Source organism: Thunnus thynnus, chromosome 10 (assembly GCF_963924715.1).
Source record: "Thunnus thynnus chromosome 10, fThuThy2.1, whole genome shotgun sequence".
NCBI lineage: Eukaryota > Metazoa > Chordata > Actinopteri > Scombriformes > Scombridae > Thunnus > Thunnus thynnus.
This window is the reverse complement of record NC_089526.1, coordinates 3761445-3776616: the sequence shown is the minus strand read 5'-3', so window position 1 is coordinate 3776616 and position 15172 is coordinate 3761445. Positions and strand designations below refer to the sequence as shown.

Sequence of the window (15172 nt, the reverse complement as noted above, 5' to 3'; positions counted from 1 at the left end):
AAATGTTTCCAGGAACAGGAGACGCATCGGGATGAGTGTATCACATCTCAAGGAGAGAGTACTCTGAAGGGGATCAGAACTGAAAAATTGAAGACAGTTTTTTTGGGGGGATTTTTGGGTCTCCCCTCGTTTGTATTCAGATACAGATCACATGTTAATACCAGCTGTAAATGAGGCCTTAATGTGTCTGAGTTTCAAGCGTATTCCCCATGATCTAGTAATTAGAAGAAACACAGGGAAACGTCCATACATGTCTTGAATATAACTTTTTAGGCCTTGTAAAAAATAAATAAATTAAAGAATGGTCTAGCAAATGTCCGGGCACAGCTCCACAAGCAGTTTGTTTACAGGCACGAGTTGGAATGCCTTTGAACTATAATTGTTCTCACGTTCTTTATCGATTAGATTTGAAATCTCCAAATGTGTCCATTTACAGTTTATGACCTATATTCTTATCTAAATGGATTGATGTTTAAAAGAAAGTATTATCAAAGTGTATTGTTACTGAACACACATTGTCTCCTTGTTCCTCACGTGTGCTGGCGTTAACGAGATCCGGGCAACAACCGCTTATCGGTCAGCCATTGTTCCTCCGCTGTTTTCCTATTCAAATTAAGGGTAAATGGGTTACACGGGAAAGTGTTCTCTGGAGTTTTGAAGTGTTGCTTGGAAGCGTGATGTAGTGACTCATGAGACTTCATGATAACTTCCTCAATTTTGGACTCTGTGGGTCAAAGTTCAGCACTGTTAAAACGGTTTACAGTTGGTCAACAGCAGGAACTTCAAGGATACTTTGGGGCGAACGCACTAAAACTTGCATGAATCAAACTTTTCACCTTTCACTGAGGGGAAAAGTGTCTCCGACCATTAAGTTAAATAGCTTAAAGCTCCTCTTTTTCCTTTTGATCTAACTCTTGAAGGTTTGTCAGGTAAGGAAAAAAACCTACTGATGACCCGAACTCTAATTGTGGAAGTGGGTCAGGGTGACAAAGCTAAAAAGTTTGCATGAGTGCTTCAAAGAGATGCACGTTTTTTTTAGTTTTTTTTTAAGTGCTGACTCCGTTGGGATGGAGCAGAGCTGCCGTATCTGAAGTTAAACTTTAAACGTCATGAAATATGCATCGGGCTTACTTCTTATTCCACTTCACCTCTCAAGACTCGGCTGGAGATGGAAACCAAGGCAGTCAGGAAACGTGAATGTTTGTTTTCCTCATATTTGTGGTAGTATCGTGTTTAAAAAGCCACAAACATGTAAAGACGTTCCTTGAATCCAGTTGGTGAAAGTGGTGTAATTTCGTTATGCGTTGCTGGTCCCTTTTCTCTTGTGTGGATTTCATATTTTGGAGCCAGAACACTTCTCTTTGCTGGTTATTCTGTATAAGAGTCAAGTAAATACTCTCAATCTACTGGTTTTGTGTTGCGATGGAACATAAAAGGGTCTGAAAGTGGATGAGTCAGTCCCTCCTCATCAGTGTGGTGCTTGCAGGAGCTGATTGAATTCAGCAGTCCGCTCAGCCTGCAGCATCACACTGTGAGTCTGCAGGTTTCTACTGGTGAGAGAGAAAAAAAGAGAGAGAGAGAGAGGCAGTCGCACTTTGAAATATGGGAAGGCAGATTGGGAATGCATTTGGAGTATTTGGATGGAGGATTGAAGGAAACGCGCAATAAATTCACAGATGGGAGGATGAGTTTTAAGAGATTAGTGATATCTGGTGCAGCGATAGCAAAACGGTTCTGGTCTTTGTAGCGCTAATCATTTCACTCCATATGTCTCCATCTGTCTCTTACTAGTGTATTTGCCCCAAATAACAATTATTTTCATTATTGAATAGTCTGCCAATTATTTTCTTGATTAATTGATTAATTGTTTAGTGTATAAACAGTCAAAAAGAAATGAAAAACGTCCATCAAAACTACCCAGAGACCAAACTGGTGTCCTTAAATTGCTTGTTTTGTCGGACCAACAGTCCAAAAACCTAAAAATATTTATATTAGTTTTGGCATTTTTGCTTAGAAAATGATTGAAACGATTAATCGATTATCAAAATAGCTGCAGATTAATTTTTAATTAATTGTGTAATCATTACAGCTCTAAAAATGATTAAAACCAAACAAACGCTGTCTAAAATTCAAACTCAGACAACCAGGCTACAGAAGATACTCCTTCCTTGTGTTGGGGTTTAGAAGCATTTCATCCAATCCAAACCCTTTCAACTACTTAGAACAGCAAATGTCACTTAATCATTAAAAGTCTAAAAATCGATCAAATACTCACTACAGTCTATTACCTGAGTTATTCTACATATTTGCTATTGAGCTAAATTGCCATCTGAATGTTTGTGTAAATCAAAGTAGCGATAAGTTAAAAGATTTTTAGAGATTTGTTGATGCAACAGTCAACATAAGTGTTGACTGTTGCATCAACAAATCGTCAAGGTTTGGTCGTGACTGCTTGCTGCTTCTTCACGACATCAACACATGGTTCATGAAGCAGTCTGAAAAAGCACTGAATCAGTGCAGCAACACATTTTTTGCTTCTAATTTAAACGAAAGTTGCATGAACACATTGATTCATTAAGTGACTGTTAACAGGCCTCCGCAAACAAAATACCACAATATTTTTTAAAAGTTGATTGCAATTTGGGTTCATAAGAAACTATATCTTGGTTAATATTCTTTGCAACACAATGAACAGGTAACATAAGCTGGTTAAATTCTAATAGAAGAGAGAAAATGTTAGTTTTTGTAGGACAAATTTGGTATTTCACTGAAAGAAAAGTGACATTAGAAAGTTCTGATATCTGCAGATAACCTGAAAGATCAACTGTCAGTTCAAAACACTCCCCCAAGCCCTTGAAAATTAATTTTGATCTTTTGGGTTTTATCATTAAACTGGTCTTCCTCCTGCTAATCATCCTCAGATGTTGTATGTGGGGTCGTCTTCAGTGACCAAGAGGGAATGAGGGGGAAACTATGAGCAAATCTCGGCTGTAGATTACCTTGTTAGGTAGCTGGATTGGAGAGATTGCGCTTTTCAGGCTTCAAGTTATGCACTTGTATCCGAACCAGCAATCAAGCGTCCTGTGAGGATTCTTGTGAATCCAGCTGCCTCGCAATGTAAGACAGTGATTGACGGTGATAGACAGATGGTGCATCCAATCACCTGCCAAGTATTTTTTGAAAGCACCTGCCCTTTTCCACTCAGTCGCCAAGGACGATGCTTTCAGATGCTTCTGTTGTAATAAACCATCTGGCGCGTCAGGTTAGGCAGTTGAGACAATGATTCGCTAGATTCGGAGAGGAAGATGCGAGCGGGGAGATGGAGGATGGAGTGATAGATGTCGAGAAAATCTGACTGAGCGAGATCGACAAAGACACTTTGCTTAATGGATGTGTGTATGTTTTGGCTCTGTGTCAATAGTCAAAACCTGTGTGTTTCCTTTCCTCTCTCATTAGACAGATGGGACTCTGGGAGAGGCTGTGGTTGAGTGGAGGGGTGAGGTTTGGGGCCACTTGATAAGCTGGTGAGGAGTGCTGTGCCAACAAAATCAATACAAGGCAAACATACAGTATTTCCCTTAATAGTTTAAATTAAAACATAACAGTACAATGAAAAAAGCTTGTTGGGTAAAGGCTCAGTCTCCTCAGAAAGTGAAAGTCATTCACATCTCTTCACAAAAATAGGTGGTGCAAGAGGTTTGGTGACTCACTGAGCTGTCTACTGTAGCTGGAGTGCTAACAGCTAGCATGCTAGCCAGCTGGGAATATGCTAGTGGTAGTAAATCACAATAATTGTCTGAGCTTCTTTCTATTTTTCTTCTGTAATGTGCAGTTTACTCCCCTCTGGCATTGTTTTGTCAGGATTGTACATCATTTCAGTCAATGAAGAGTTATTGAAGAGGAGGAAAAGCTCTCCAGCTAGCTTGCTAACCGACAGCTTGCTACATCGTCTGCTAACAAGACAATAAGCTCACACAAAGACGTATTTGTACCATCGACTCCTGTCTGTTAACCGTCTAAAACAATTCCTCTTTTGTTTGACAGAGGAGGTAAAATACTACGATAGCTTCCTCTGTTTTAGCCTAAAGCCATTCCCTCAATAGTCAGCACTCTGACGACTGTTTGATACTGAAGAACAGCATTTAAACTTGAACTTGACCTGAAAAATAGGCTCAGATTGAGATGGTTTTGCTGCAAAATGTAGCTGTTTTATGCTGGTGTGACTGGATCTTCACTTTTCAGACCACAATATTGATTTGAACAATATATCTCTTGTGTCTCCAACCAGATTGTTTGCGTTTAATAACAAAACAAGATTTCCATACATGAATTTAATCAGCATGAGAGTTTTGCTGGGTTCTTACAAACAATAACACCACAAAATATACATATTTTGGCTGCAGTTTAGTATGAAAAGATCCTGTTTGAGACTCATTTTAGGATAATAACAATTCTAATGCTCAATATTGAGATCACAGTTATAAATTATAAGTATTAACTAATCTTTGGTAAGATGGTTTAACAGAAAACTGGTTTCATTCAACACTGAAATTACATTAAATGTCATGAAATATAACCGCTACCAGGAAATTCCTATAAAGGTTTAAACATGTGGATAAGGGGAAGTGGTTATGTCATTATTTTTCTTAGAATATAAATTTGTTAAACAAAACACAGAGTTTCAGGAATAATCCATTAATCATGACATTTACATTCTGTGTTTTCCCTCCTTTATGAATGAAGCTTCTTGTGCTTTTAGTCTCCTTTATTTATTTTCACTTCTCTTTCTGGGTTCTTCTTTCTCTCAACCTCTTTCTCTTTGTTCATCTCCCTCCCTCCCTCCCCCCGCTGGAGGAAAGTGTTTTTGGCATGCAGTGCACATCACATCAGACATTAGCCACAGGGAATGGTGCTGATGGATGGAGTGAAATGGATGGATGGATGGAAAGCTGGAGGGATTTGAGGATTCGGGGAAGGGAGAGGAAGGAAGCTGCTGCAAGGTCAAAGCTATCGTGGTTTTGCTTTGACCACCTGGGGCACTGTATGTGTGTGTGTGTGTGTGTGTGTGTGTGTGTGTGTGTGCGTGTGTGGTTATTGTATTTTCCAGGAAAGCGTGTCGGAGATTCGTATTCTCTTCCCAGATCCCACCCCAGTGCCTCACTAGCACTGGACTTAATCCCTCACTGGCTTCCCATCATCAAACACTGCTGTTTGTGTTTTGATTGATAGAAAAATACCAGTGGATTGTAGACTGGTTTCTGCCACATAATGACATCATCATCAAGTTTCACTGTGTATCATGTGCGTCAGTTGACTGTAATGTTGTTGACTTGGTAGCTGACATTAAATTAAATTAAATTATTAAAGGTGCTTTGCTTTGTTGGTATCTGCATATATGTGTCGACTAATAATTAACAAAAATCAGAACTAAAATGCAGAGTAGATGTTTTTGCTGATTTAGGAAAGGCGTCTCCTTTTCATAGCTAATCTACCAGCTACTCAGTCACAACTCTTTATTATCCACATTTAAACCTTTCATGCATGAATTATGATAACCTAGTGGACAGATGATTAATTTTCATTTTCTCCAAACATAAAATCAATACTTGGAAATTTTAACAATTGTATTACTCCTTAGTTGTTACTTGATGTTACAAATTTTTATTTAACTGCAAGGGTCTATTACTATAGAAGGATTGGCAAGATATTCCTGAGCTGTTGAGCATTTCCGGCCTGCAGGCGGCCATCTTGGTTTTGAGCTTTTACAGTCTATGGTTTTGAGAAATTTGTGTTGCATTTACAAAGGCTGGCCTATGCATGGCAGCGTATGGGATGACACACTAGAGTCCACTGTGTTGGCTGATGTGCAACTATACCATTAAAACCCCCATGCATATACTGTCCACTGTAGTGACCACTATGCATGAAAGGGTTAAAGGATCAGTGTCAAAAATGAATATCGTCTTTAACTCTCAAATATCAATATGGTATTGGTAATGTAGTCGAATGGCTTTATAGTCATCTACCTTGCAGTAAAATTATGTCATTTCGTAGTTTTGATTGTTTGAGGGAGAGTTGAGGATCAAACATGTTTGTAACTCACAAAGGAAACCACATTTTTGTGCAGATGGACCTCGTTTAGTGAATGTTCACTGATGCCAGTGAGTTTTTCTTGATAATAGAAGTGTTTCAGTCAGTAAAATTCACCAACAGTCCTTCTGTAAGAGCTGCAAAAGTAAACTGTACTTAAGGGTATTAAAAAGCTGTGTTGTGTCAGCATTTAAAATAATCCGATGTTTAGTTAAAACACCATTACTAGACAGTTTGAAAAGTGAGTCCTTGCTATAACTTTCCCTCTGAACACACGACAGCAGCAGTCCTACTTGTACGCCTGGACGTATCTGGGTTAATTTGCCTGTTAAAGTCCGTGAAGCGGACATCAGAGGCGGAGGCTTCCTCCCTGCTGTTGAAATCATCCGCGGTTCGTTCAACCTTGAAAGCTCGCTCACATATCTAGGCCAGCCGTGGTTCGTTTATCTCTCTCCTGGAATAAACAGCGACATCAAATTTGGGGTTTTTTTTCCGGGACAGAAAGGATGTGTTTATAGCGCTCACTGAGCCCTTCAGCCGCTGTCTCATAGACGTCATTGTCCAAGATCCAAGAACTTCATCTGTAGAGGAAATTAATTTCCAGACTTGATGGAGGAATAGAGGTGAAAAATAATCAAATTTCCTGGAGAATTAGCCAAAGCAGGTCACTTTGAAAGCAGATACTGCCTCCTAGGCCCCACTTTATCTCCTCCTCCTCTTCCTCTTGTGTTCATTGTGGTAGACAAACAGATTGGGGATTTGTCTGAATCCCTGGAGACACATAGTCTCCTCTTCTTTAGATCAGTCTCGATACCCCTGTTAACTGCTTATAATGAATGTGAAGAAGGGTATTCAAGCCATTCCTCCCCAGATGAATGAATGAAGGAGAAACACGTGTGCATGGAAGCGCATTTAACACGAGAGAACGTGCGAGATACGAACAGACTTTGAAGTCTGAGCGTGTCTTGTTTTTCATCGTCACAGGGACGATCTGAAGGAAAGTCTTTTATGATCTAAAGGCTCATTTCCCCACAACGTCGTTCTTCGACAGCTCTGACTGATGATGAGACGTCTAATGTCCTTCCTGTCTGTCCTCACATCCCTCTTCTTTATGTCTTCGTCCCTCTGCTGGAGTTTGACCAATAAAAAGGTTTTAAAGGCCATTATAGGTGTGGAGTTACAGATAATATATACTGATTAGGTACAAATTCAACCGGTTACGTTTTCGATGTCATTGCCAACGAGATGCTTAAGTTTTAATACTGATACCAAGGGAATATAAACATATTTTAACCCTTTTTTTCCATTTAATATATCCCAGACTGCTCAACATGCTTGCATAATAATTATAACTAATAAGAGAGAGCAATGGCACCGCTGGAAAACAGCGATGGGTTTAAAACTCATGATGTGAAGGAAGAAGAATGATTTTAAAAACTTGCTGTTGAGACCTTAATTAATGCCACTGTTAGCACGAGGAAGACTTATTTAATAACATTTATTACATTCTACTATGTACACCTACGTTGAACAAGTGTCCAACATTCACAAAATGACAATGGATATTCATAATTTCATCCAATAATGAAAACTGAAAATAAAAGGAGGGAGACTCTCAGTCTTATTACAGCCTGTTGTGTGCAAGTTTTTCTTTTCTTTTGCCCCACATCACAACGGGGAAAATCATTTTATAGACTGATCTGAAATGAAGAGAATCTCCTCAACAGCTTAAAACTGGCTCACTCAGAGTTTCCTGGTTTATGAAACTGTTATGAAACTATATATTGCTCTTAGTATATGGACTGTGTTCGAAGTGTTGCAGAAACGTTCAAGGATAAACCTCATAAGATTGCCATTGTGACATTTATTTAAAAGTGACTTGTTTATTTATTCTGACATAATAAGACTGATGTATTAATTTGCCATCTCATTTATGCACCAAGTTGCATGTATGAAAATATGCTTTCTGCTCTCAACAAAAACTTAGCACATAAAGTAAGGAAATTTGTGTTTGGTAGATTATTTCTTTGTTGTAACAATGCTTCTTGGCAATAAATCTTATATCGTTGGAAAGCCTGTTTATTTCCCTTTTTAAATGGTGCCACATTTGTAAGGAACATGCATCTGTGGGATGGGCAGCAGAGCTGAGTGTGTAGGTTGCACCCATGAAAAATTTGCCAAATCTTCTCTGCCAATGCCAAACAGCTTATTCTGCCATTGACTCTTGTTTGGTGTTTGGTGGATTGGATGATTGAAGTTTGAAGAAACAAGACAACAGCCTGGCACCTCCTCCTCATGCTGGTCACCAGCCTGGTCACACACGGCTGTGGGATGGCGTCCCATTCTTCAACCAGCATTTGTCGCAAGTCAGCCAACGTGGTTGTGTTGGTCACTCTGGCACGAACAGCACGCCCAAGCTGATCCCACAAGTGTTCAATGGGGTTGAGGTCAGGACTGCTGGCAGGCCATTCCATCCTCTCTAGTCTCTGATAAACCCCGCTCTGTGGGGGCGAGCGTCGTCATCTTGGAGGATAGAGTTCAGTCCCAGACTGTGGATATATAAGATTGCCACTGGTTGCAGAATCTCATCTCGATATCTCTCCGCATTGAGATTGCCTCCAATGATGACAAGCCTCGTTTTTCACACAAATTTCCTTACTTTTTGTGCTGTTTACTTTGATTTCTCTTTGTAATCAAAAACAGCATTTGACAAGAATCGATAAGATCCAAACAATACCCATCTGTATGCTTCTCTTCATCCTTCTTTGTGGATCTTTCTCTTTCAGTTAACAAGTTGAAGCATGTTTTCTCTGTTTAAAGACCCCTTAAATAATTAAAACATCTATGGAGCCAAACTGCCTTTTCTGCCAGAGAAGGAATCGCAGCTTGTAGGTTTCTGAAGTTCTGCATTACTTACACATCGCTTTCCCTCCGGTGGCTCATCTCTCTGAAAATTTCATATGCTGCATGCAAAGTGATTAAAATATGAAGTAGAGGCAAAATGAGAGGATGAAAGAGGGAGCGAGAGATAAATGAAGATGCTGAGGAAGACCGAGATGCAGAGAGAGAGAGAAGAGAGAAAGGAAAAAATTAATCGAGAAATGGATTGAGATGTAAAGACGGCAGAAAGAAAGTGAGAGAGAGAAGCAGAAATTTGGCAGGTAGGAGAGATTAAATAGGATATAGAAAGTGACAGTCGGGGAGAGAAAGGAAAGAGAGTGGATGGAGGAAGAGATGGGAGAAAGTGATGGAAGCAGATAGATGGATAAATATAGAAACAGAGGAAGAAGAAAGACAAAGTGGAAGAGACAGGGTGATAAGAAAAAAGGGTGGGAGAAAGGAAGAAAAAGTGATGCAAAGAAAGATGAAGACAGGGGCCTAAAATATGATAGATTGAAGGAGGGAAGATGGACGGAGAGATAGAAACGGAAGAGATGGAGTCTTGAGAAACTAAAAGATAAGAAATGCTCGGTCACAGTTTGACGCAGCACACACACACACGCACACACACACATTTACACACCGTTAAAAGCAGAACTGATCTGTTGTGGCACCGACACCTTTCTACGCTAAACTCAACACAGAGGGAAGCTGCGGCGACACGAAGTGTGATCTGTGGTGATGCACTGAGATTAAAGGGAAACGCCAACATTTTGAGAAATTGTTTTGTTGATCAGCTTGGACGCTCATGTCCGCACACTTCTCTACTTTAGTTCTGTGGCTGTTTTTCTGTATCTAGAGCGCTTCGTTCCAATGACGGAAAATCTTAATCCTTCAACGTACCATGATATTTTAAGACTATAGTGTTCTTGCAATGCTAAATATCCACATGATCTGCATCAACTAGTGAACACTCAGCCCGTCATCACAAGAAAAACAACAGTATAGGTCTAAACTTCAGGCCGACAAAAACCACCTATAGTGACCGTAGTGATTATGACCCGAGTTCAGATGATGTCAGTATAAGGTGACTTTGTTAAGATGGGGTTGGTTGGATGGCTAAATAGTTAGATGACAAAATATGGACTTTACTGCACCACCATTCACTTCCTGTTTTTAACTGTGAGTCAGGACATTTTTTTTAAAACCATCACATCAAGGTGTTTACTGTTGCCATGACAACAAAGGTTGCATAACTTTAGAGCTTTAACTTTTTAGGAAGTATAAACCACATTTCAAGTGATCATTTTAACCCAAACCAAGTGGTTTTTGTGCCTAAACCTAAACAGTACATACCACAGCGATGTCACATCAGAAAACATCATGTATCATCTTAACATCATATCAAGTTTTTAATGGCCATTCGTAAAGGTTTTGGTAAGTGTTAAATTACGGTCCTGTGGGTTGTTCGGGAGTTTATTACTGCAGCCGCTACATTACGATATGATAAACTTTATTGTCCCACTCAGGGAAATTTGTCTTGGACTCTGTAGCTGCACCATGAATGCCTTGACAGCCATAATGACACAAACAATACAACCTCAGCCATACCAACACCAACAATTACATAACATGACAATATTGCACATAACCCATAACATAATACATACATACACCTCACAAGATCACCATAGTGAAAGCACTGTAAAAATGATTAAAAATTATTGCACAAACTTCGGCCTCAAACAGCATCGTTAAGAAATGTAATGGAGGTTGGAACAAATTGATTCTTAAAACGGTTGAGTTTGCAGTGAGCGACTCTGTATCGTCTGCCCGAGGGTAAAAGCGTAAACGTAACTATAGGTTGTTTTTTGCCGGCTGAATTTTAGACCTATACTGTTGTTTAATTATGAGGATGTGTTGGAACATCTGATGTTAGTAGGCATGTTAACATGATCCTGTCGCCACGGCAACGCCAGCGTTTTGTATTTTGATGAAGTGGCAGCAGGATAAAACTTCACCGCTGCTAACAGCTGCATCTGTTCCTACTAAACAAACTGTACCGTTCACTACAGGCTGCTAATTTAATTTCATCACCAATCAGCTAGAATAGTGGAAACGGTTATCTACATGGCGCCATTAATACAGAATGTTTAACTAACAAATATCATAATCATCAACACTGTTTACCGGCCCAGATTGCTGCCCTGATTCATGTTTGTTCACTGCTGGTGTATAATTCATGGCTCCTGTATCACTTTCCTCTGTGGTTTGTGTGGTTGCCACTGAAATAAAAAAGGTTCAACCTCATCCAAACAGCCTTGTTTGTCTCTGACAACGTAAAGCTGATCGCGACATGTTGAGAATGTCCACCGTACAGAGGATGAACCCTTCAGATCTTGATAACATGACCTTTTTTTTGGCTTTGCAAAGCCAATAAAGCCAGAGCTGCAAAGTTGTCCCTGTTTTTTTTCTTCTTCTTCTATTCATCTAATAATTACAGCCTCACAGGACCACTTGTGCTGAAGAGTTTCAGTCTAATTCTCCCTCTCCACCTCCTCCTCCTCCTCCTCCTCCTCCTCGGCTGTCACGTTGCCCACGAGAAACCCATCCAACATGTGCTCACTCCCTCTCCATCAGTCCCACCCCCCCGCCTCCCGCCTCCCGCCTCCTTCACTCTGTCAGCACAAACACGAAGCAGTCTGCTCGGCCTGCTTCAGAAGGAAAAACATATCAAAGAGTCTTTTTTTATTCTCATAATAACATTCTATCATGAGTTAAAGGTTAAGGTGTGTTAGAGAAAATCAAGCTTTTCCACTCTGGACTTTGACTAATCAACTTATTGACTAATTTACCTAAATAATACACTGCTCTGTACTACATATTCTATTCAAGGCATCAATTAGTTTAGGTTTTTCATGCCTGCTGAGTGTTACAAACGTATCCAAAATGCAGAAAATAAAGCACATTTGAATGGAAGTGTGTCAGATTTTCAGACACTCCACAGGACAAATGAAGCACAACAACAGACAAACAACTAAATACAGCATGAAAATAAGGGATCTGTTGTTTCATTCCCTGCAGCTTTATTTTTCTTCTCCCCATCTTTGTCCTAGTTATTTTTTTTTCTTCAACTAAAGGCAAGTAAAACATCAACGCTGTCGTCCTCTAGCTGGCGTTCAAAACCAACACCCTGAAGAAAGAGAGAAGGGGTCGTAAAGAGAGGCTGATAGTGACTCGGAGGAGAAAAGATGCAAACGTTAACAGCTTCCACTCATCTAGTTTCAGGCTTTCCAGCAGATGCTGGAACCTGGCTGCAGGGATTTAGTCCCATTCAGCCACAAGAGCATTAATGAGGTCCAGCAGTGATGTTGGGTGATGAGGTCTGGCTCAAGTTCCAGTTCATCCTTAAAAGTGTTGGATGGGCTTGAGATCAGAGCTCTGTGCAGACCAGTCCAGTTCACCCACACCAAACTGGGAAAACCATTGCTTTTCTTTAAGGAGCAGACTTTAACTCGTGTATCTACGAGCAGGATTCGTGACATCACAACTGGTTTGGATCCAATCGTAGTCCAGTATGCAGCTTACAACTTAAGCTACTCTATTTTGATTGAGAACTAGGGGTGTTCATGGTTTGGCATGTACCTCGGTTTTGGGGTCAAGGTTCGGTACGACTTCGGTACAGCAGAGAAAACAAGAAAGATAGAAAATAACACAAGAAACAACCGTGGCTAAAGCCGTTTAGTTGTGCTGCTGCAGTAGAAGGAAAACAACCTTTGTCTCTTGCAAGGACACCTGCTGACAGCTGTTTTCTGCTTATTTATGGTCACTCAGAACTGGTTCTTACAACATGTTACGACATCAAACGTGTTTATGGTTGTTTCTGAACGGCGTCACTCACAGGCGGCCGTCACACAGAGAGAGAGAGAGAGGGAGAGAGAGAGAGGAGAGAGAGAGGGACGGGGAGACGTGAAATTGTTTAAATACTGAGATAATGGAGCATATTTTAAGACAGTCTCTCTTTTTTTAAGACATGCTACAGCTAAGAGGTGCCCTGCCAAAACATTCTGGGTGGAACCCGTGCTCTAGAATTATTGTTCCGCATGTCTGAGTAAGTGGATTATAAAACTATTTTAACTATTTTGGGTCACGGAGCACACCAAACCGAGGAAGTTGCCAACCGAACGGCTCGGCATGAATACACCTACCCTTACACCCCTACTGAGAACAGAAGCAGGCGATGAGTTTTGTTGCTCAGGAACACTTTCAGAGGACAAGCAGATATCAATCAACACGTTATCTTTTGCAGAAACCTTCCTGTTAGACGACAGGAAACGAATAGATTTCCGTCTGAACGATGGCTGATGTGACACAGACGACCTTAACACAGGAAAGCAGAGAGGGTACTGTAGGCGACACGTGGCGCTCTGTAGGATCCAGTCAGCATGTGCGTCCAGGCAGCGTGGAAAAAAACAAAGCCGAGCACATGACGGCAACAAGGCCGAGGCTGTTTGGATCGTGCTGCGCCGGCATGTTGATGACCGTCGATAATAGAATTACAGCGAGCATGCAGTGATGTCAGAGCGTCTGCAGACTGGAGCTCGACTGAGAGAGCTGATGAAACTGCTGATGACTGACACGTTTTTTATAAAGATGCAGCGGATTAATGTTGCATTGATTGCATCAGGATAATGTGAAAAAAACACATCACTTTGGGCATTTTTCATTCATTTCTGACACTTTATAGACAAAATTATTAATGGATTAATTGAGAAAATAACCAGCAGCAAAGTTTGCATTGATCCACATAACTAACTCCAGCTCTGTTTGTGTTATAATCTTTACACGCTGGTACGATATCTCCAGACTCGATGAGGAAAAATGTTTTATAAATGAAAATAAGCCTCAGCAAAGAGATATAACGCTGCTCACTAACTATTGTCTCTGCTAACCGGCCGCTTTGCTGGGAAACGTTCTCATCACCTGCGGTCCATAAACGCACCGTCAGTAGCAATGCATTCTGGTTGTTGCAGGATTACCCTTTAAGAGCACTACAGTCAGGTTTCTCTAGTCATAAAGCACCAATTTAAAAAATAATTGCACATTACTACCACATAGGTGACCTAGTTTTTAAAAAAATCATCATATTTACAGCGGTGAAGTTTCCCTTTAACTTTGTCTTACTTTAAACCACATTTGTTCATTTCATTCAGTCCTTTGTGCTTTCTGCATTGACTCATATATCATTAACTCATTCACATATATATCATTAACATACATCACTGTAAGGCTGAACTTTTATGTCAAAATAATCCAACTTTTGAAATCAAAGTCAAATCAAACGTTGGAATAATTATGACAACCTTAAATATTTATTAACTCTTAACCAGGAAGTCTCTTGCTAGAGAACACCTACACATAGTCATATGAAAATGTGCAAAATTAATTAATTAATCAACAAATGTTAAAGGAGACATATTCTGCACATTTTAAGGTCATGTACATATTTATATTCTGCATCTTTAATGGAATATCTTTGCATTATTTATAGTTCTAAAAAAAATCCTTATTTATATTATTTACTGGCTGCTCAACAGGGAATTTGATGCTAAAGCGTCAGATAATCTTTTAAATGACTGTGTGGACACACTGTGGATTTTAGCCTCCATCACTTACACCGAAAGCACATTTGAAGGATCTTTTAATATCCAGCATGAAGAGGAGGAATGATACAAGATAGAATTGAGAAATTGTGAGCCTATCCTTTAAAGCACATTAAGTAGCGAGAGACATAAAATCAAACTCTAAAAGCAGCTCTAAAAAGCTGAGTGAGTAGTTTCTGGAAGGTGGACAGGTTGGTGCAGTCACCCCAGGTCTGGTGCTCGGTCCTGGATGGTTGGGGATTTAGAGGTTGGCGTGAGATGAACGGAGGCGGCGGGAAGGAGCGTGTGAGTGAAGAGAGAATGAGTTTGAATTGGATCTGTTGAGGCTGAGCGAGCAGGCAAACAGCAGAGGTTTTTTTTTGGATGTACTGGAGTTTATTGAGGACTCTGGGCGATGGACTGTAAAGAACGCTATCGCGGTAGATGAGTCTGGAGGTGATGAAAGCATGGATGAGGGTTTCAGCAGCATGAGGTGGGGGAGGAGGGGGGGATGGGTGGAGGCGAGCAGTTTTGGTGATGAAATTTGTGTTTGCTGCTGA

At 40.3% G+C, this 15172-nt stretch overlaps 1 protein-coding gene across 1 annotated transcript in view; it reads left to right on the top strand.

The window, feature by feature from the left end:
- Positions 1-15172, top strand: part of sh3bp5b (SH3-domain binding protein 5b (BTK-associated)) — a 48170-nt gene that overhangs the window by 19120 nt on the left and 13878 nt on the right. The gene's annotated exons all lie outside the window — the stretch shown is intronic.